This window comes from Megascapheus bottae, chromosome 7, assembly GCF_031878675.1.
Source record: "Megascapheus bottae isolate mThoBot1 chromosome 7, mThoBot2.hap1, whole genome shotgun sequence".
In the NCBI taxonomy this organism is placed as follows: domain Eukaryota; kingdom Metazoa; phylum Chordata; class Mammalia; order Rodentia; family Geomyidae; genus Megascapheus; species Megascapheus bottae.
The window spans coordinates 39,884,193-39,907,193 of record NC_143515.1 but is presented as its reverse complement, the minus strand read 5'-3'; the positions used below and the strand labels follow the sequence as shown (position 1 = coordinate 39,907,193).

At 42.1% G+C, this 23,001-nt stretch overlaps 1 protein-coding gene across 1 annotated transcript in view; it reads right to left on the bottom strand.

Annotated features, from left to right (window-relative positions):
- Window positions 1–22,450, bottom strand: part of Peli1 (pellino E3 ubiquitin protein ligase 1) — a 196,454-nt gene extending 174,004 nt beyond the window's left edge. The window contains exon 1 of the mRNA XM_090336819.1: window positions 22,417–22,450. The gene's annotated coding sequence lies outside the window, so the exon portion shown is untranslated. The remainder of the gene's footprint in view (window positions 1–22,416) is intronic.
- Window positions 22,451–23,001: the final 551 nt, after the last annotated feature.

Genomic DNA, 23,001 nt, shown 5'->3' with positions numbered 1-23,001 from the left:
TATTAAGCAGGATTTTTCATTTGAAGCTAAACTGTTTCTACAAGCAGTATTAGAGTATTTTTTAGTATATCTCATAATTCAGCAAGGAAACTAGCTCTTGGATATTCACCTGTATAAAACAATTGTCAAAAATAGCTTCTATAGAGGATCAGGACAGATAGATAGGAAGGACACTGCAGGGCCAGGTGAGTCCTCTACGAAGTCAGCAGACACTGATCTGAACCTATGAATGGTGGAAAATGCCAAAGGAGCCTGGGTATGGTCGCACAAGTTTGTAATCCCAGCTATTAAGGAGGGGGAAGCAGTAGAGTTACAAGTTTCACTGAGGCTAGCTAACACCGGCAAATTTGGCAGGGCACATGCTTATTAGCATGTGGAGTATTGAATTCAATTATCAGTATAAATAAATAAATAAATAAGCCAAAGTGCTGCTTTCAGGAAAAGAGTATATTACTCCCGCAAATCCCTAGCTCCTTGAGTATTTTAGTCATGAAGTCACTAGGTCAAACAACTTAATGATATTTGTGGAAGACCCAGGAAGCATAGACATGAGGAGGAAGTATTGGAGCAGGAGAAGGAAAACACAGCAGGGGACATAGGTTTGTGGTGCAATATGAATGCACATCAAATATTTCCTGGGGTGTAATTTCTGTGACTTTGAGGGGTCTGGTGTTCCTGCATTATTCAGGTGGTGCTAGGTAATGCAGGGAGCTGCTGTTGCTGTGATTTATGGACCAGTGAAGCAAGACAAACTGAGGTTATTTGAAGAGAAAAGTTGAGCACATAAAATTATGGAAAAGTTGGCAGTAGAGCAGGCACAGCACATTCCAGAGACACAGTTTTGTAAGAGGATGAGGAAACTAAAGGTATAAAGATGAATTGTGGCCCTTGTCATGGTGTGAAGGTTCATGTCATCCCTCAAATTCATGTTTAATTCTAAACCTAAAATGATGGAGTACTTAGTTGGATGATTAGGTTAAAAAGACAGGTTTTCACTAAATATCAAATCCACATTGATCTTGAATTCTAGCCATCGAGAACTATGAACAATAAGTTTCCATTGTTTACAGGCTATACAGTTGTGGGTATTTTGTTACAGCAACCTGAACTTACTAAGCCAAATGGCCAAAGTGAGATGGGTGCCACTGAAGACTGATTCAAATGAAAGTGATGGAAAGAAAGCAGGATTCAAGGAGAAATTCCTGGCATAGGTGTTGAGCAATAGCTTTTGTACTTACTTTAGCAGTAGAAGCACGTTGTGGAATAAAATCTAATGAAGACAATTTGTAGGTATGAAGTAAGTCAGACCAGAGTGATAAAAAAGAAATTAAGGGGGGAAAAAAAGATGGGCCCGGGATGCAATAAAACCTTCCTCACCTCAGGCTTACTTTCAAGTGGCGGGATAATTAGTGAGATAAAAATTTCCCCCTAACCTCTAATTTTTAAATTTTTTTTTTGCCAGTCCTGGGCTTGGGCTCAGGGCCTGAGCACTGTCCCTGGATTTTCTCAAGGCTAGAGCTCTACCACTTGAGCCACAGCACCACTTCTGGCTTTTTTCTATGTATGTGGCACCGAGGAATCAAACCCGGGTCTTCGTGCATGCTAGGCAAGCACTCTACCACTAGGCCAAACTCCTGGCCTGGTTTCTAATTTTTTATAATAAACACTTTCCTTTTCTGTAATAAACAATTCATTGGTTTACTGTTAGAACGTGCTCATAGCTCATGCCTCCAGAAAAATTTCTCTGAACCTCAGATTCCTTCTAGCATATCTTGCCTGCTCTTCAGTAACTGCCTGTGTTGTTTAGCTTTTCATAACTTGATCAAAATACCTGAGAGGCAAATTATTTATCATGGCTCATAGTTTCAGTCCATAGTTCTTGACCCCATTGATTCTGGACCAATGGTGAGACAGAACATCATAATGGCAGGAGCATGTGGCTGAGCCTGCTTACCTCACAGAGGACAGGGAATACGGGAAGGTTCTAGGACAAGATCCAGCCCTTAAAGACATGTTCCTAGCTTCCTATTCCACCAGCAAGTTCCCATGTCCTACATTTCACCATATCCCAACAATGTCATCATATTGTGAATCTATCAATGGATCAATCCATTAGTTAAGTAAGAGTCCTCCAGACTCAATTAATTCCCAAAAGTCCATTGGCTGGCAACCAAGACCCCAAAACATGAATCTGTGGGGGAAGTATACTTCAAGTATACTTGTGACAAATACTGCCCAAGGTACTGGTGTCATCTCCTCTACCACCTATGGACTTACTGAGCTTTATGTGTCTGCATTCACGTATCCTTCCTGCATATCAAGAGGTTCTCAATTAGTGCCTAGTAGCTGAGGCTATGGGGAGGGAGTAGAATCAGAACCCTTCTGAGGAACTATTAAAACCCCATTTGAAATGTGGCCTCTGGCTTTGGGAACTCTGGCCTATAGCTTAAATGGTCACCAGTTTTTAAGTCAACTACCAAAAGCTTACTCTGTCTGAAATGACAAAGTATCTTTTGGGTCCTACTCCCAAGATCCTACACCTCTAAAGACTCTATGAATGGAGGAGAATGACAGGAAGGCTGAGTCCAATCAAGAATATGTGACGCATAAATGAACATGTTAAGTTGTACCTCCCTTGAACAACGATTTGATATTTAAAAAAAAAACTAAAAACAAACAAAAACAACCTTCCCCCCCTCACTTACTCAGGAGAACTTAGTCTTTTACTAAGTTACAATAGAAAGAGATGTGAGAGCTGGGTTGGTAGAGTGCTTGCCTAGCATGCATGAAGATCTGGGTTCTATTTCTTGGTACCATATACATAGAAAAGCTGGAAGTGATGCTGTGGCTCAAGTGGCAAAGCTCTAGCCATGAAGAAAAAGCCCAAGGAAAGAGCTCAGGCCCCTGAGTTCAAGCCCCAGAACTGGCAAAAAAGAACAAGAAAAAGAAAAATGAAAGAGATGTGGGAGGCTGGATATTAATACAGATTAGACTCAAGGAAATGCCAGGGTGATGGGTAACTCATGTCTGTGTTACTTACAAGCACCACACCTGTCAGACATGCAACTCATAGGTACTGCGAGTCACACCTTTACCTTCCCACACAAGGCTATTTTGTTCTCTCACTCTCCTGTCCTGGTATCACACATATACATTTTACACACACACACACACACACACACACACACACACACACACACACACACGAGAGAGAGAGAGAGAGAGAGAGAGAGAGAGAGAGAGAGAGAGAGAGAGAGAGAGAGTTATGCTTTCCTTTGTTAACTCTTCCAGTAAGCTTTTAGTTTTATAGATCTATACATTTCAATTAAATCCTAGTCTTTTAGAGCCATTAACTATATAGAAGCTATATTGTATGACTGTTTTTTGTTTATCTTTTTATTTCTTTTTTCTCCTTGCTTTCCCTTCTCTCCTCCCTTTTTCTATTTCTTTCTCTTTTTTTTCTTCCTTTCTCTTCCTCTTTCTTTATTTCCCCCTTTCTTTATCTCCCTGCCCCCCTATCCTCTTCTCCTTCCTTCCCTCCATCTGCCCCCCCTTCTTTCTTCTTCTGTTGTTGATATTGTTTTCAGATAGCCTTACTACTTAGCCTAGGATGGCCACAAACTTGCAAGTCTCCTGCCTTAGCTTCATACCTAGCTTCTTGGTTCTTCTGGTAAGAGCCTAAGAGGGAAAAAAAAAAACAATCCAGAGAAAAGATAACAAAGATCAAGAAACATTTCCTGAGGCCTTCCCATTTAATTCATTTAATTATGTAACAAGAACAAAAAGTCCTAAACAACTGGAGGCCAGGATGACTTACAGATGACTTATGCTTTCTGATATTAGTAAGACTAAAGGAAGTTGTGATGACAAATCATAGGATTCATCAGCCTTGTCACTATCTTTGAGTTGTCCATATTGTGCAATCAGAGATGAGTTCTGCAATGACTGAGTAAAACAAAGACCTAAAACAAAAGAGTATCAGCAAAGAGGAAGGAAATGAGGCTTCCCGTCTTCTATAATTTCTCACCCAAAGGAAAAAAGAATTTGATAAAGTGGAAGGTGTTTCTCAGAGACAGTCTGAATGGGTTCTGTTTCCTTGTAGCCTCAGGCTGGGTCTAGCTTTTAGGAAACTATAAGCCAGGGTGACAAAAAGGATAAGCCCATTTTTCCCTGCTCCTTCCAAGCAGGGCAAGCATGCATCTGCCCAGGTAAATCACTGATTTATGAGTTGTTTCATTCTCCACTTCTGGAAGCCAGCTAAGCGAACCAATCTGGGATTTCCACTCCAAAAGGTCAATTCAGGTAAGTTCTAAGGCTTTGATAGAAACTGGCCTTCTGGGGTGTGCCTCAGAAAAATTCTGAGTTCTGGATTCCTCCCTGGCACCACCCTTGGCTCTCTCTAAAACCCAATTAACTGAAACTGACTTCTACCTGCCCTAGCACTGGAAGCAGTTCCCATCTCAGGAGGCAATTCTAGTTCCTGGGAGCTCTATGTTGAGACAGATTGAGAGTTGGGCTGGAGAGAGTGACTATCGGTTAACAGTGATTGCCCTGGACACTAGAGGGAAATTGCAGCTTGTGATCTGATGTGAACCTCTGAATTTTTTAATCCTGATCTGGACTTAATTATAACATCCTCCCAGGTAATACGCTTACCTTATTTATTCATTTATTTTTCCCAGAAAATGTTTAGCCTTCCAAGAGCATTATTTGATAACTGCCTTATTATAGTAACCTCAACCCCACTACATCCTAGTAACTCAGACCTGTTCTGTCTCTATGCCATCTATCAACTATTGATCTAACATATATGCTCACATATGCAATTAAGTATGTGTGTGTATATATGTATATATTTGTGTTTTCTGTCATTGTATTGCCCCTTCTTTTGGCTCTGATAATCATGCAAACTCTTCGTTGTAGATCAGGTTTTCCTTCCTTCCTTCCTTCCTTCCTTCCTTCCTTCCTTCTCTTTCTGTCATGGGGCTTGAACTGAGTTGTCCCTGAGCTTTTGTGTTCAAATTCTAGTGCTCTACCACTCTGAGCCACAGCTCTACTTCCAGGTTTCTGGTGGTTAATTGGAGACAAGAATCTCATATATTTTTCTATCTGGGCTGGCTTCAAACTGCAATCCTCAGATCTTACTCTCCTGAGTGGCTAGGATTATTATTCACTTCTGTGATCTGAGTTCTAAACAAACTGTGTCTTCTAATCCCAGCTACTTTCTCAGTTCAGCAGCCCTTTAATCAACACCTTTTCTTCCTTTCTCGTTCCTTTTCATTGCCATCCTAATCCTTCCCCATTGTGTTTTGTCTATTCCCTCCCCAATCACAGCTATCTCTCTGCGCTTCTGTCTTAGTCAGAGGGGCTGCTAGATAGAACATGAATACCACAGACAGGTGACTTAAATGACAGACCTAGTTCTCTCAGCCCTGGAGGCTGGGAAGTCCTGGATCAAGGAACCAACAGATTCTCTTCCTGGTAAGGCCTTCTTTCTAGCTTGTAGACAATTGCCTTCTCCCTGTGTTTTCCTGTGAGTAAGTACAGAGGGCTTTGGTCCCTTGCTCTTCTAATGGCACCAATCCCATCTCAAGGGACTCCACCTTTATGACCTCATCAAACTTAATCACTTCCCAAAGCTCCACCCCCAAATATGTGAGGACACAGAGCACAGTCTGTAGCAGATTTTAGTTTATAATCTCTCTCAGCTGTGACCCTCAGAACTGCAGGTCATCGTTAGCCACGCTGACCTTCTAGCTCTCTTCTCTATTTTTGGAGGATATTCTCCTACATTGTATCCTGCCTAGAGCCTCCCCTTCTGCTCTGGATTCAATTTCTTTTTAGCCAGTGTTTTCTTCATTATTCTTTTTTTTTTTCTTCCCCAACTTTTGGACTCTTTTCTGTAGCATGGGAACCTGGTCAGGAATCTCGCATAAATAAACGACTCCCCAGTCACTCTTCCTGTCCCTCTCCTCCATGCCAGCCTCCTGGAATCTGGCCATTTCCTTACTATCCTGACCCTTGCCTATCTTACCTGACTTATTTGCAGAACACCCTCATTTCCTTGGCTTTGTGGATACCAGGCCTTCTCAGTTTACCTATTCCCTTATGATTAACCCCTTCTCATTTTCTACCTTGAAGTGATAGCAATTTGAAACTGGCTTCTTGTACCAGATGCTATTCCCTAGAGTACCAGAAGTACATCCTGTCCTTCTGAGCTGCTACTGGATGGAGGAATGGATCTGGGCTCTGTGGCACCTGGGAGGAATAAGGGGTTGGGGAAAGTACCATTCTTACCTACAGAGGAAAACACAAGAAGAAACTTCAGATGTCACAAGTTTCCCACGTGCAAGGCTGCCTTGGCGGCATCCTCTCGTTCTGGCTGAAGAATGTGAAAAATGTCCATTTCCTGTTTGGATAACATGTCTGTATTTAACTGCCACTATTGTCACTAAAGACAGGGTACCCATATACCTCCTTACAATGAGGGCAGGAGCGGGAGCTAGCCTGCCTGCCTGCCTGCCTGCCTATCCCATGATGGAAGGACCCACAAGGCTTTGCTTCCAAAGAGGTTTTAAAGGATTTCCCAAGACCTGGACTCTGAGGTTAGGACCCACACAAAAAGAAGAGCTGGATCTGCAACTCCTTTTCTAAGATGGGGACTTACCATGTATGGGAGGGTTGCCAAAAGGGTTTGTGAATTGACCAGAGGTGTGGGGAGAGCACCAACCTGGTTTGGTTGGAACTGGTTTAGGGCCAACAAACACAACTGTGGATATGAGACTTGGATGATACTTCCCAAGGCCCAGAAAGCTGGGTGCCAACAGTAATAGCTTCTGGAGCTCAGGTAAACACTGGCATCTTAGGAAACCAGGCAGTGCCTGAAATCAAATCCCCGCTCTGTATCCTGGACCCTCCATTTCTTCCTTTGTGGCTGGTGAGGCCTAGGAATAGGTGCCCTTGAAAACCAAAGCCCAGAGGTAAACAGCCAGCAGAGCAAGCTCACAAACCAGTTGGAGAAGTTCTGCTTCCTCTACAGACATGGCTTGGGCATATTAGTGCTCTGCTTCATAAGCTACATTCCAGTGTGAGAGGCTAGTGACTGAACCCATTCATTTCCATAGACAATTAGTCTCTGGAAATACTTGTCAAGCCCGAGAACTTCCCCAGTCTGCCCAGCACCAGCTCAAGTCTCTGAAGGAGGCTGATGCCCACAGGGAGGCTGGTTCAAAGAGGTGAAAATATAATCTGACCCATCATTTGAGAAACCAGAGTGCTAATTTTCTAAAGCGCTTAGTCACTTTCAGCACAGATGGCCCTCTATGGGATGGAGCTGAGTGTGAGAGCTGAGTGAGTCATGGCTGGGGCAGGCATATACAGCAGAGAACAGCAAGCCTTTTTGCCAAGCTCAGGTGTATGGGTTAAAGGAAGATGGCATCTGATAGGTGCTCTCATTCCTCCTCATGTTATTGTATAGTTTCGAAAGAGCCTCGTCTGTTCTGACGAGATGAGCAGCAGCAGAGCACCTTGCATTTTCTCAGTGTGATCGCTGCTTTATTTTCCTCCCTTGCTCTTGCCCTGTGCAGGGTCCTCACCTTGCCTCATTTCTGCCTGCATGCCTTCAGACAGTGCAAACAACAGGAAAAGTGATGTTCCAGAGAGCTAACCACCCAGCTCCGGCTCAACCCAGGTCCAGGTGACTTGGTTCCCTTCGGAATGGGACTTCTGTCTTGATTTTCTCTCCCTATCCCTTTGAAATTGTTTTATTTTCCATTACTTTTCAAAGTGGGTAAAAACTGAAAACGATGGGCCTGTAATGTTTGCACAATTAAGAATTTAACAGAAAATGAGCTCCATAGAATGGAAACAGGAGGGTTTTCTTTTTCTTTTTTGTCTTGCTTGTTTTTTCTGTCTTTGGGGGAAAATGGAGGGACGTAAGGTGAACAAATGCAGCATGGTTGTCAGTGGACATTATATTGTAAATGAACCTTACAACTCGTGGGTGGGGACAGGAGGGAGAAACTGGGAGAAACTGGGAGAAGGGGTGACATTGTCCAAAAAAAGAAATGTACTCATTACAGACTTATAAAATGATTACAAGTTTAAAAAATAATTTAACAGCATTTGACAAGAAAGCATTGACAAGAAAAAAATTGCTTAAATTTTCTTCCTTCTTTCCTTTGTTTCTTCCTTCCTTCCTCTCCTCATGGCCCATTCATCACCCCCTCTTTCTCTTGGCAGGGGCCAAGAGAACTTAGGACCTCCAATGGAGCCCCATCTTCAGAAGAATTTTCTTATGTCAATGCAGAAAGACAGGGCAAACCATTGTGTTCCATAAAAAGGACAAATAATGAATTATTATCAGTTCTATTCTTGTAATTCTTACAGATTGAAGGGACTCTTCAGAGTCATCCAGAATCAGTTTTATTATTTTTTTTTTTATAAATACCATCTCATGGCACTTTGCTTTCCTTGTTAATTAGCTGAGTGGTTTGAAACAGAAAAAAACATACTTTTCAGCAATATTAAACCTCCAAAAAAGAATCATTTTTGAAAAGTCAGTCATGCCTGTTACTATGAGCAGAGCTATGTGTTATCACAGTTCTCCATATGTGAATATAAAGACACAAAAATAGGAGTCATTTGCCTATAACACAATCAGGGAAACAGAAATTCTCATTTTATCTTAAATATTGGTTAACTTCTCAGCTATTTGGCTCATCACTGGAAAAAGTAAAATTGCCATTTATAAGAACTATGTGAGTTTTTAATGTATTGTTTTCTTTTCACTATATTTTATGTTATTTAGTTGATAGAATTGCAGTTATTTGATCTTTTGTCAATTTTTATTGCTGTCCCTGGAATTTGGAATGTATGATTGATAATTAGAGTATACTTTATATTATATAAGTCATTTATCTTAAAAACTGTATGATCCAGTCATTCAGTAGCTACCTGCATAACTGGGTATTTTATTTTAATCTCAACTCTGTACCATCACATGTGGTCTAGATATTGTATCTTAGTTTCTAGAGGAGGACAAGGAACAGAAAAAAATGATTAAGATGCCTCTATGCTGTTAGCCCTTATAAATGGTCAGAAGTGAACACAAATAGATAAAAGCAACCTGGGAATGCTGAAAAAATTTGCCTGATTTAATTCTTTACAATTCCCCTGAACATTCACTAATGTAAAATTTAAACACACACACACACACACACACACACACACACACACACACACACACACTTCTTAATCCTTCTGTCCTGTTCATTCCTACCATACTTACTTGTGCTCTAGAATCATTAGACTTGTCTGTACATTTCACTATCAGCAAGCAGGGCAGGGGAGACAGTGAAATCTCTGAAACCAGAATGGTTAGATTCTTGCTACTTGGTTGCAAACCATATGCAATGCAAACATACTCTGAGTTATCCTTTAGCATTTAACTTTAAAGAACACATGAGCAAGAGGTCCTTGAAGAAAACAATTTATGATTGTAGATAGAACCCAGGAACTATTGCCTTCATTTTTATTAACTACTCTTCAACCTTAATTTTGCTTTTTAGTTTGTTAGGTTCAAGTACCGGCCCTGGCACCTACTTGATCAGCCCTGCAATCTCTTGACTGTGTTGACTTCTGTACAAACAATATTTCACCGTGCAAAGATCTAGGGGTGTGGATGACATTACACAAGTGCAGCTCTGAATAAGCAGTAGGAGAGGCTGCTCCTCTATATAGCTGGATCTCCGGCCTTTTTCAGAGCAGGGGGCAGGACAAGACTGTGGCTACTGTAATAATGGGCTGGGCTGCTACCCACTTCTCCTATTCCCAGTGAAGGTACAAGAATCAGCATGAAATGTTTTCCAAGTACGAGCAATGCAAATGTCAGTCTCTCTCCCTCTCTTGTAAAACAAAAAATTTTGGAAAAGGTTTGATATTTCAAACAAAGCAGTAAAATAGTTACCACTGGAAAAAAACTAACTAATGTGACTTAGTGAGATTAAGACCATTTTTAAATACTTGAAGCATTAGGATCCTACAGATCTTAATCTGGCTTCACATTTAGGCAATAAAAGAGGAAGGGATCAGTCAATTCATCTTTTAGTTTGGTAGATATTGTGATAGACAAAAGCAGGTAAACTCTGTCCCGTGCCCTACTTGCAGGTTGTACAAAGGCTGGAGCCTTTGTAAAGCTATATAAATCATGAGAAATAATCTTGGATAAAATCAGATAGAAAAGAAACCATTATTGGTAAGAACTAGGAAATGTGGGCCAAGGAAAGAAGGGCTCATTCTATGTGAAGACACAAACAAGATGGCTCTGGGGATATGTATTAGAGCTAATTTCTGAAGAAAAATAAACCAAACCAATTCTACCAATCCTGTAAAGCTGTATAAGCTTTACATTTTATGATGTATAATTAATTTTATATACTGACATGACGAGGCTATGGTGCCCAGTTATTTGATTGAAAACCAATCTATACCATGCTGTACACATTTTTTATTATACGTGCTATTTAAACAAGATTACTTTCTCTTCATAAACAGCCCAAGTGGGTGGATATTATCCAGTCAGTGGGAGACATGAAGGGAAATGTCAGACATATGTTACATCTGTTGAATTCAGGCCACCCTCCACCCCAATAGGAAAGAAATTGTGTGATTGTAAATGGGGGACTGTTTGGGGAAATTTATACCTGAAAATAGCACAATAAAACCTATTCAAAGGATAAGGAAAATAGAGGAGGGATTAAGAATTTGGTCAGAGTACATTATAGACACCTATATAAATATTACAATGAAGCTATTTGTATAATCTATTTATGCTAATAGAAAAGAAAATTTGGAAAAAGAGAAGTCTGGGATTCCCCTAAGAAGGAAGGAACTTTGTCTTTAGACTGCTTTAGACTTAAGACTAAAATCTCACAGCTTCTCTGGGTCTCCAGCCTCTAAAGCATACTTAAAACTTGTAGCTCTACAAAGATTTACAATAGAACAAAACCTAGATACATAAGGCCATATAGAATGATGTTAAATGAAAGGACCTCCAGAATATAGAAACAAAAGCCATATAATGAGTGATTGTTGTCCTTAATGTACTATGTTATCTCTCATCTCTTTTGCTGTCCCTTGGCTATCTCATCTTGTTACAATATTTCACTTGGTTATCTGATATATTGTATAAATGCTATTTGGTTATTTGAAGTGGGATAGGGAAAGGAGGAAACCAAGATGAGGGGCGAGGGTGGGGGGAGGGAAATGGGGACCAAGACATGAGAAAGGGTATCAATGTTTGTGAAGTAATGCACCCTCTATCTGGTGAATATAATGTAACCCTTGTATTAATTACAATAAAAAATATATGAAAAAAACTTGTAGCTCTACAACTGCTTAGGCCAACTACTTTATGTAAATCTGTCTCCAGAGATAGATACATTGTTTCTGCTTCCTCAGGAGAGCCGGAACTAATTTAGTGGGGGAAGTGTGCAGCAAACAAATGGGATAGACTAGTAGGGATGTTTTACTTCTCTGTTCCCCCCCCCCCTCTTTGCCTATCCCTCAAGCCATGCTAATGAAAACCTACCTTAAGACAGATATAATAGGAAGCAGTAAATCTTCCTGGCTTTGCTTTCTAGAAGGCTAAAAGCCCTTACAGGACTGAGAGGACTCTAGCCAGAGACAAAATATTTTGGAGATGTGGGGTTTGAGAAGAGAAGGTCTACTCTGGACTAGAAAAATACAAAACAACAGCATCCCTTAGGCTATGGAGAAGTTAGAGGAGATATAGAGATCAAAGATATTGTTAGCCTTGAAGATCCAGCTAGGGTGAGGGTGAAGACTGAAGAGGAAACAAGACCCTGGCAAGAGAGGGTTTTATGGGGAATTTGGGCTCACAGCTTGTAAACAGCGGAGCAGGACTCCTAAGTGAGATATCGCTCCTGAGTAATAAGGCCCCAGGAGATTGCCCACCATTTTTAAAGGAGCAAAGAGACCAGGAATTCATCTCAGGAGTGCTCCACCTTCAGTGACCTGCCACTGGAAGAATGAAGGATGGCTCAGAGGACTCCCTGTGGACAGGTGGTTCAGGACCAAAGAATGTCACCAACCTCCTGACCTGGTCCAACTGCACAGGTCTTCACCACTCTATAGAATAGCTCAGGGAAGGCTTGAATTATGACAAGCCGCACACAAACGTAGGGGAGCAGACAAATGGCCACAAGGGTTGAGTACAGGGTATGAAGGGAAGGTAGCCCAAGGGGAGCTGAATAGGAACCAGACCTCACAGGCTGTGTGGTACGGTCCTCAGCATTTGTGTTTTAAATGACAGGGGAAGCTGGTGAAAAAAAATTTTTTCCAAAAACACTTATGGCTTGATATTAAATATTTATACTTATTTATTCTTTAGGGGTAAATCTTAATCTGCACTGAGATAGTCTAGAAAAATAAATGACTGTTCTCCTATAATGAAATCACTAGGTCATAAATGTTAGGATAAGAAGGTATGGGGCAGGGGGAGCCCATAACACTATATTAAAAATGGACTGTACAACTTGTGTGTGGGGATAGGAGGGGAAAACTGGGAGAGAACAAAGGAAAGGGTGACATTGCCCCAAAAGAAATGTGTGCTGTACCTGAATTATGTGACTGTAACCCCTCTGTACATCACCTTTTTAAAAACAATAAAAAATTAAAAGCAGTTAAATAAACCCCTTTCACAAAAGTAAAGTAAAATACCCCAGGGTTTAGCACCTATAGATTGCCGTATTTGTGGACCAACTAGAAGAAGTTAAGCTACCAAAAGCAGCAAGGAACGGGCTAAGAGGAAAACGAGTACTTGAAATCCCATAGAAAACAAGAGATGATCGATCATATGCGTCACTGTGTCAGATTCCATTGAGAAGTTCATCGAGATGGGAGTATTTATTGAATTCCCAGCATGATGGGCATGGAGTCCTTTGGAAGAGCAGTTTGGGTGGAGCCTTGTAGAGAGAAGGCAAGTTACACTGAATAAAGGGATGAATAGAGGTAGAAATGAGAAATTATATGGAGACAAAATAATATATGGAGACAAAATAATATATGGAGACAAAATTGTACCAAGCATTTTTATTGTTGGAAGAGAGAAAACTAAGGCAGTAGCTAGGAGGGTTCATGGAGGGTATCTTAAGAGCTATGTGGTACTGACTAATGCATCCATGTGTAGATGAGAGGAATGGGTTGTGGGAGTGAGTTGGGGAAAAATAACAGAAATCACACGAATTAAAGAAAAGAAAAAAAGTGGAAGTTGGGCACTGGTGGCTCCTAACTACTAAGGAGGCTGAGATCTGGAGATAGCCATTTGAAGCCAGCCCAGACAGCAAGTATATGAGACTTATTTTTCCAATTAATTATCAAAAAGCCAAAAATTAGCCAGGCAGGGCAGCTCACACCTATAATCCTAGCTACTCTGGAGACTGAGACCTGAGGATCAAGGTTCAAAGCTAGCCTGGGCACTGAAGTCTGTGAGACTCTTCAATTAACCACTAGAAAACTAGAAGTGGTGCTATGGTTCAAGGGATAGGGCAGTTAGCCTTGATCTGAAGATCTCAGGGACGGCAAGCAGGCCCAGAGTTCAAGTCCCACACCAACAAAAAAAAAGCCAGAAATAGAACTGTGGCTCAATTGGTAGAGTGCCAGCCTTGAATGAAAAAGTTAAAGGACAATACATAGACACTGAGTTCAAGCCCTAATAACAGCACACACACACACACACACACACACACACACACACACACACACACACACACACACTCACCAGGAAGATGCTAATACAAAGAATGAAGCAGACCCCCGGCCATGCCAGATGACTAAGAACCAGGAGACTCCTTTGTAGCTCACAGGACAGAGAGGAAATGCCAACTGCTGCTCATGCAGGGGAAGCCAAGGCTCTGGCCAAGTGGTTAGTCAGTCTGTTGGCAGCAGCCAGACCCTGGCTTCTGGCCAGCCACATATTGGGAGCAGAATCTCAAGTCTCCTGGCAGGCACATTGCAGAGGAAGGACGATGTGGGTGAGCGCTAAGCAGCTGGAGGGCAGCCAGGACCAACTGGAGACTGGAGAAAACTCAGAGGGAACCTGAAGAGAATGAACTAAGAGAAACCACCCCTGTTTCCCCTCTGTCTGGCCAACATGGCCTGTAACAAAGGGGTAGGGTACAAGTTAACTCAAGTTTGCTACCATTTTTCTCATCTTTGCCACTCTGACACAGCAACCCTGAATCTTCTGGAGGAAGCCCCACTGAGGACTTCAGTGATCTATTCTCCCTTTCTAAGATCTTTTCCCTCTATCTGACCAGTGCTTTTAAAATTGTACTGTACCAGAAAATTTCCAGGACATTGTACAAAAATGTAAATCTGGGGTGGGCCTGCGAGGCAGCATTTCTAACACCTCAGTTTCTATAAACACTGAGGAGCAATGCTTCCTAGGGGCTACAGGCTGAGTCCTCTCTTCACTAGGAAATATAAAGAAGTGTTTGTTCACAGCCTCACACCAGCCATGTAGCCATGAGAGGTCGGCAGCATGAAGGAGCAGGCTGCAGAGGACAGCGACTCCTGTCCACATGGTTTCGTTTTTGTTGTTGTTCTTCCCATGTTTGGTCAAAATGCTGCCTCATACCTAACCTCATTCTAATTCTCAGACTGGTGAAGACATTAGCATCACTCATTAGTGAGAAAGATTCCCAGAGGATCTGATTTAATAGACTCAGAAAGGCCTAGGAATAGGTTTTATCACATTCTCCAGGTGATTCAGACCAGGTAGCTTAATTGAACACATCCACGAAACACTAACTAGAAACACAAGTTTAGATTTAAATTTCCAGTATATAGAATATAGGTCTGGGGGTCTGGAAATCTGAGAGTTTAAGAAAATGATCTCGTAATGGAGGGTTAGGCTTTGACGTTGACTTACTTCCAGTCAGGAGACCCTCATGATGAAGCATTCTCTTCTATCTCGTCTATCATTCTGTGTGCAATGGATTGGAGCACACACTGAATGGAGCCTCCCTTTCAGGAGTCCAGTGTACTCCTCAGGGAAGTACTCCAGTGTACTTTTTCAGCATTAGTGATGAATTTGAACAGGTTGAACCAGTCTTCCTGCTAGCTAGCTGCTGCTGGTGTGTGTGTGTGTGTGTGTGTGTGTGTGTGTGTGTGTGTGTGTGTTGCTTAGGTCTTTTAGACATCTCCAACCGTAACATAAGAAAACACGCAAACTCTCCCTTTTAGCAGGCAGGGTCTAGTTCCACTCTGTAGCATATGTGAAAAACATCATATTAATTTGTAAGTCTATGTCCCCAAACCACCAAGTTGGTGGGAAATTTGAGCTCAGTACTTATTAGGAGTCTTTTTACCCCCAGCTTATTACACAGGTATTATCCCTCTTCTATAGAATATTTTCAGGCCTTTAGCTCTTATTGATCCCTTTTCAGTTGGCCGTAATATTACCTGAGCCCATGTGGACCCACCAACCTAATGCTTCAAATTCCATCTGAACTTGGATCTTTGTGGAGGCTAGGAATACAGTTCCTTAGATCCAGTCTTCCTATGTGTCCTTAGCCTCTCTGGTGCCCAATTTAGCCATTCCCTTCTGGAAACGCTGCTTGCTTGCTCAGGGCTCTACAAGACAACAGGCTCAGGTTCTGATAACCAGTATGGCGGCCTGTGGGCCCATCCACCACCTGGTCTTGGGGAATCTCAATCCAGCTTTTTGCTTCTGCCTGTTTTTCTCCATATTTAGCATAAACCTCAAGTTTTTAAAAAACAAAAGTCAGAAAGAGATTGTTTATAGCATAAACCATTCTTGCAGGTTAACTTTCATGTAATATAGAATAAATACCTGTCTGTGATTATATCGAGCTCCAGTGAACAAGGGAGCCAGTAACACATTTAAACAGATTCAGAGTTGGTAGGGGGGGGTTACCTTGCATGAGAAATGATCTGGGTTTGAGCCTCATCTCTCTTGGCCCATCTTTTCTTTGTCTTGTGTGAAACCCATTGGTAGGTCAGGCCTCCCACAGATCTCAATGTAGTCTCTGGCTGAGATCCTGCCAGGTGGGAGATCAGAGAGTCTGGAAGATAAGTCAAGCCTCTGCCCCACAGAGGAGATACCGTTTTCACCTTCATGCTTTTCATTCAAAGTCAAAGTTATACCCAAGCTTATGAAAATGCGTTAACCAAAAGCCTCTGAAATAGTTGGCCCGGTTCCTAATGGGTCTCATCCTGAAATGACTACTTTCTCCCTCTGGAATTATGGAACCAAATCTTTAGCAGGCACCAGAAGCATCTGGATGCCCCCACTTCGTATAGTTTCTGGGTCAGTGGCACACAAACAGCCATTTCTATCTTTTCTTTCATTTCATTTTATTTTCCTTTTTTGTCTTCTTTCTTTTCTTTTTCCTTCCTTTCTTTCTTCCTTCCTTCTTTCCTTCCTTCCTTCCTTCCTTCCCTCCTTTCTTCCTTCCTCCTCCTCTTTCCTTTCTGTCTTTCTCTTTCATTTTAGTGGTGCCGGGCTGGAACTCAGCTAGGCAGGTACTCTACTACTTGAATCATGCTCCCTGACCTTTTTCCTTCTACCTATGTTTCTGATGTAGTCAAGATTACAGGCAGATATCACCATGCCTGACCCAAGAATATCTGCTTATAACAGGTTCTCAGGAGATGCTGATGGCAACTGATCCATGAATTGAGAAGCTCTGCTCCGGGCAATGCATCTCAAACTTTCATGTGTGGAAGACTCACCCAGGAATCTTGTTAAAATCATGATTTGGCAAGACTGTGGCAAGCCTGAAATCATGCAGCGCTAACAAGTTCTCTAGTCAACTTTGCCATTCCATGGACTACACTCGGAGAAACAAGTCTCCTTGAATAGTTTTAGCAATGGTTCTCAGCTCTGGCTCCACATTAGAAACATCTGGAAAACTTAGAAAAATCCCCATACATAGGCCACACTTGGCCAATTAACTTGGAATTTCTGAAAGTAAAGTTCAGGCATCAGCAGTTTTTAATGCTCCCCAGACGGAGGCAATGTGTAGCCAGAACTCAAGAGTACTCATTCCCAGCCCTAGCACATACTTTAAATGCATAGAATGCTTTGGCAAAGTACCTGTTCTTGATTCACAACCTTAATGCCTTCTGAACTCCAATTTGTTAACAACATTCTTTCTCCGTCTCTCTGTCTCTGTCTCTTTTTGTCTTCTTTCTCCATAAAAAAAGAATAGTTTCTCATTGCCTTAAGAATGAAAACTGAGGTCAGAATTTCTGGGTGGTCCTTAGATTTAAAAAAAAAAGAAGAAGAAGAAAAGAAAAAGAAGTCCTGATTCTTAGCTAGAATTAAAAACCACTAGAAAGCTCTGGTCAGATTCTACTTGCCCTGCAATCTTTTTTCACTAAGTATGATCTGTGTGCTCAGGCACGTAGGACCTTGGGAAGCCTCTGGGTCCTCATTAGCACTGATCTCTTCCTCTGCTCACCTCCCACTTTTTTGGATGTTGCGGTATGATCATCACTCTCAACATTTATTATTTGGGCTCTCAGAGCTGCCTAGGTGCTCCTCCCTGGTGTTCATTCGTTGACTTCACTTTGGGCTCTGCATACTCCTGCTCTCAGCTTCAACCCTTTTCTGCCCTCTAATTCTAGTTGCCTGATTAGCCTCCCAGCAACAGGCCAGGTATATTGCTCTTCTGCAAATATTTGCTCAAGTATCCAACATTCCAGGTACAGTGCTGGATATGAATGTCATGTGAGCCAAAACCGACAAATCATTGCCCTTGATGACTTTCTCTTCTGGCATGAAGGACAGGTAGTGATTAAATGTAAAATGCCTACAGTGTGATATGCTAGGAAGAAGTCAGGCATGGAGCCATGTGTCTATGAGATGTAAGGTATGATGCAAGAAAAGAGCAGAGAAGTGGATGGCAGGGGAGATACTGCATGACATAGTAGTGGACTGAAGATACCCAGTACAACAGAGGACACGTGTGAGAGTGTCTGACATTCTAAGACCCTACTCCCTAGCCAAGTTTCAGACAGCAGCCCTCTACCCAGGTATAGCAATAACTTGATGACTAGAAAAGCTGAGCATGTTGTATCCCTGGTTTTGTAGGCAGCAAAACACCTCTTTTCTCTTCCCTCTTTCTAAGACTGTTCCTGGGACTTCTTCCCTACCCTGCCTAGGGTGGGGCAAATCTATTGCTTCTGAGAGAAAGAGATGGGCACCATAGTTTACTATAGTCTGCAAGCTGAACATGTTCCTGGCACTCAGAGGACTCTGCAGACTGTTCTTTCATTCAGATTCTAGTCACACATCTTCTGATCCATATGCTGTTCACAGGACTTGGGGTCTAAGAGAGGCTCCTCTAAGCTATCTGGTTGTCCCTGCATCCTCAGCATCAGGAGTGATTCCTTTCATCCTTATTTGAAGAGCCATAACAATGACAGGTCATCATTTGGGGCTCTTAAAATATAATAGAGTGCTCTGGAGAAGGGAACTTATCCAAGGTGTAGGATAAAAGACTGTCCCAGGGGATTCCATGGCTCAACAGGAACTCTGTGAAACTTCTGACCTATTGGATATGCTCTGAAGGTGTGTAGGGGGAGGTTTTCAAGTGAGTGTCAAGAATGGATGGAAACAAGCCTGTGCCCCTGACGTAGTGAGAACACTGAACCAAGGGAGGGAAAAGACTAACAGAAATAACGAATAGCTGGTAAAAAGTAGGACAAAAAAAGTATGAAAGAGACTAGCTAAAGTCTCTGTGGTATATTCACAGGTTCCAAGGAGACAGAATTGAGGCAAAACCAAGACTGCTCAGGATACATAAGGTTCAGTACTGTAATGAAGATGATTGCTTGATTTTCCCCATGATGCCTCTCAACTTCTACTCAAGACAGACCACTTTTCAACAAATCTAAAATTTTCAGCAAGTCTAAGATTGTTCCTTTATTACTTAAATTCAGCACATTAATTTTACCTTGAATTTGGGGAGGTGTATGGTTTACAAAGCGAGGGACAGGGAAACAGCAGGAGGACGCAGCTACTTAAACACAACCATGAGAATGTGGGATGAAGTGAGTGCTTCTTCATATCAACTGAGCCGCATCAGGAATTCACATTTTGTTTTTCAAATGTCTTGATTTCTATTCATTTATTGAGCACGCTCAATCAATAAAAGTCAGTACTTCATATAATAAATCCACAAGTAAGGTGAGCTACTGAGTGATGGAGTCAGAAGTAGCCTTGGAGAAGCTGGTCTGACATCCTTCGGCTAAGCAGCCTCCTCTTGGGTCTCCGGGGATGTCAGACTTCAGGTTTATATAATGTTCTACATCAAAGAAGAACTATCCATTTAGGCAAGTCTCAGTTTCTCCATCTATCAAGAAAAGAGTTCCTAAATATTCCATGGATCTGCAAGGTCTGATTGCCCCATATTTTTTTCCCATTTTATAAAACGTTCACTTATTCCACCTGAAAGAGTCCCTAACGTTTTTTCATCTATGGCGCTTCACCCATACTCTACGAAGAAAGTCTGTACTCTACCCACAGTCCATCCTGAAGATGTGAGTCTATTTCTGCCAGGTAACCATGCTTTTCCTAGTTATAGATGATTGGACTAAGGATGGATATCTGACTTTAGATGAGCCAATCAGGTTCTCTTGAGAATTTGAACTAAGAAATATCTAACCCCATGATTCTAGTGGGGCTGAGCCTGACCTAATCTTAAAGATGGATATGCCACAAGGCTTGAATAATGTGTAGACTTCATTTCCCTGGCCTCAGAGTTTGATCATCTGTAAGCTCATGACCTAAATTAGGCCAACTGGTAAAAACGGCTGGGAAAATGCTATCTATTCCTCTGGAGTCGCTAATTCTAAGGGAAAATGATATAGGTCTAGAGCTGCTCTTGGCCATTACCATATTCCTTGAGGTCAAAAGCAACACAGAGAACAGCAAAATGAGAGTGACAGAGACCAAAAGGCCAAGAGACATTTCTGGTATTATTTAGACACACAATGATACGGTTACATCTAAAATTAGATGCCTCCAGATTTTTCAATATGTTTTTACATATGCTACTTTGCCTTGAGTGTATATCAGTTATATTCCAAACAGTCCTGACTCATTCACTCACCTGGAATTGAAGCTATGGTTGAGGCCATAGTAAAGGAAAGCTTCATGTAGAAACAAGAGTCTGGCAGAAAGAAAAACAAGCCCAGAGGTTTAGCAAAGACCTATCCCCACCTTTCTATATAATTCTCAGTTTTTGCTAATCCTGGGTTTGAGCTCAGGGCCTGAGCACTGTCCTTGGACTTTCTCAAGGCTAGAGCTCTACCACTTGAGCCTCAGGACTACTTCTGGCTTTTTTTTACATATGTGGTACCAAGGAATTGAACCCAGGTCTTTGTGCATGTTAAGCAAGCACTATACCACTAGGCCAAACTCCTAGCCCTATAATTCTCATTTTTACTTGATGTCCTGTAAGCTTACTTCAGTAGTTTTAAATAAGAGTCCTTAACCAACGGGGCCGGGAGTTTGGCCTAGTGGTAGAGTGCTTGCCTAGCATGCACGAAGACCCAGGTTCAATTCCTCGGTACCACATACATAGAAAAGAGCCAGAAGTGGTGCTGAGGCTCAAGTGGTAGAGCTCTAGCCTTGAGAAAGTCCAAGGACAGTGCTCAGGCCCTGAGCTCAAGCCCAGAACTGGCAAAAAAAAGAGTCCTTAACCAAGACGAGTGGGAAATCAAAACCTCATAGATAGTCATCATTCTATATAGCCCAGAGAAAACCCTAAAGAAATTGTACTCACTTTCAATTGCTTCTCATGGATGGACTACTTAAATCACTTGGCTTCCAAGAAGGTACTTTGTATACAAGATTTTCAGAGAGAAGCAAAAAGATCATGTTGCATACCCAAAGTTCTGTGTGCCGTGCCCAATTACAGCTGACCTGCAGACAGATCTGATAGACTGAACTTAACAACTGAAGTTGATCAAGATGGGAGTTTTTCAGATTCAGACCCTACTATCTCTTAATGTTGCACTCTTAGAGGATTTCTGCTGTGCACAAGCATTCTTCTGTTGTCATCCATTGAATTTATGAGTGTTTATTTAAAGGGCCAGAAGAATTCAGTGGGAAAAGCACCTCCTAGCACACATGAGGCTTTAAATTGGATCCTCAGTATTGGGGGGAAATCCAGTTAGCACCGGCTAAGAGGCTCAATGCCTGTTCTCATGAGGAAATAAATACTTTTCACTCACTGATTTTTACAGTTAGTAATTCTATATATTTGTTAGATTCTCTGTTCTCCCTCCCCCACCAATTTACAAAAATAGGAACCATGTATATTTTATTCACTCTGTGACCCACCACCTGACAAAACTCCAGGTACACAATGGGCACTTCAAATATATTTAGTGAACAAATAATATATGAAAAAATTTCTGTCTGCTTGACTTATAGAGGTTCTCTTTCATTTTTATTTAACTTGTGTCCTATCCTACTCCAAAGAAAATAGGACCATCAGGCAACAATACATGTTGAAAGCTGGATGATTGATGTCCCTTAGAGTGGCCCACGGTGTGGAAATTTGCAGCCTCTATAGCAGGTAGCTGAGCTCACAGAACCTAATAATCAAGATCTGCTGTGTCTAAGAACCCTTCTCTCTAGCTCTCAGAATAAAACAGTTTAGGAGGGAGAGTGTAGAAAATGCAGCTGATTCACTGAGTTGGGTGGAACAGTACAGAAAGCAGAAGTAGATATGTAAAATGGCCATCCGTACATGGGCAGGAGGAGTAAGACAGAGAGTACAGGGAACTCCATTGTAGCATGTAAGTTGTGAACTCCTAAGGGCCCCCCGCTTGGAGTTGTTTCCAAGCCATCAACACTGGCTGTATCAAAGATGGGACCAGAGATAGCTCAGTGAGGAGTCCTTGGGCTTAAAAGAAGATTGACAAATTGATGAGGAGGATGTGGAGGGAACTTGCCCTTAACATCCAATTAAAAGACAGGGGGCTGGAATTTGCCCCTCTGGTGGACCACCCATATCCCCCAACTTCCATGTCCTTAAAGCCGTCTCTAGCCCATTCTATTCTGAGTGGCCCAGACCAGCTCCTAGTTATAGCAGAAGAGATGTGCAATAGAATATCAACCCAATGCTGCCAGGAAGAGGAAACAATTCCTCTTAGATCCCTTGAACAAGAAGGAGGCTGGGAAGGCAGATGAGCACGTTGCTAGTTTGCCTGCCTGCCCAGGTCTGTGTCCTGACCTCATGTAAGGCTGCCTTTTCCTGGCTCTGGATAGCTTCTACTGATGTGAGGGAGAATTGGTATATACAGAAAAACAATAACAATAACAATAAATTTAGTAGCATAAAAGCAACTTACCCACATGCTCTCCTGTTTTGTTCTTTATGCTACATAGAGACACCAGGGCTATTTCTGGCTCAGGAAGCAGGGGAGATGCTGAGCAGCGGTGTTTCTGAAGCTGGTGGCTGATAGGACAAAACTGTTACCACCCCACTGAGGTGATAGGGACAAGCAGCTAAACTGCACATGGCCAGCACATGGCAGGTGGGTGGAGGAGATGTCTGGCTGGCTCAGTGGGGAGGGCAGGAGAGGGAAAGGAGGGGATGGATAAGGCCTTAAAATAGTATTTGAAAGCAATTAGATGAAGACACTGTGGCTGTCTGTGCCTGCAACAGCACCTCCCTTTCAGAGCCTTAGACTGCAGAGGGAACGTAGGAGGAGAACCAGGCCTAGCCTCAGTGTAGCCTCTGTGCTTGCTTCTCCAGCTTCCAATCTAGAAGCCACTGCAGGAGCCAAATACAATTCTCTACGTGACCAAGAATGTGACTGAGAATTAAGGAAAATGATCCAATCTTAAGGGAAGCTATCAAAACATGATGTGGAGATGGGGGTGGGGTGGATTGATTTCATGATAAAATTTTGTAGGTTTTAATTATGTCATTT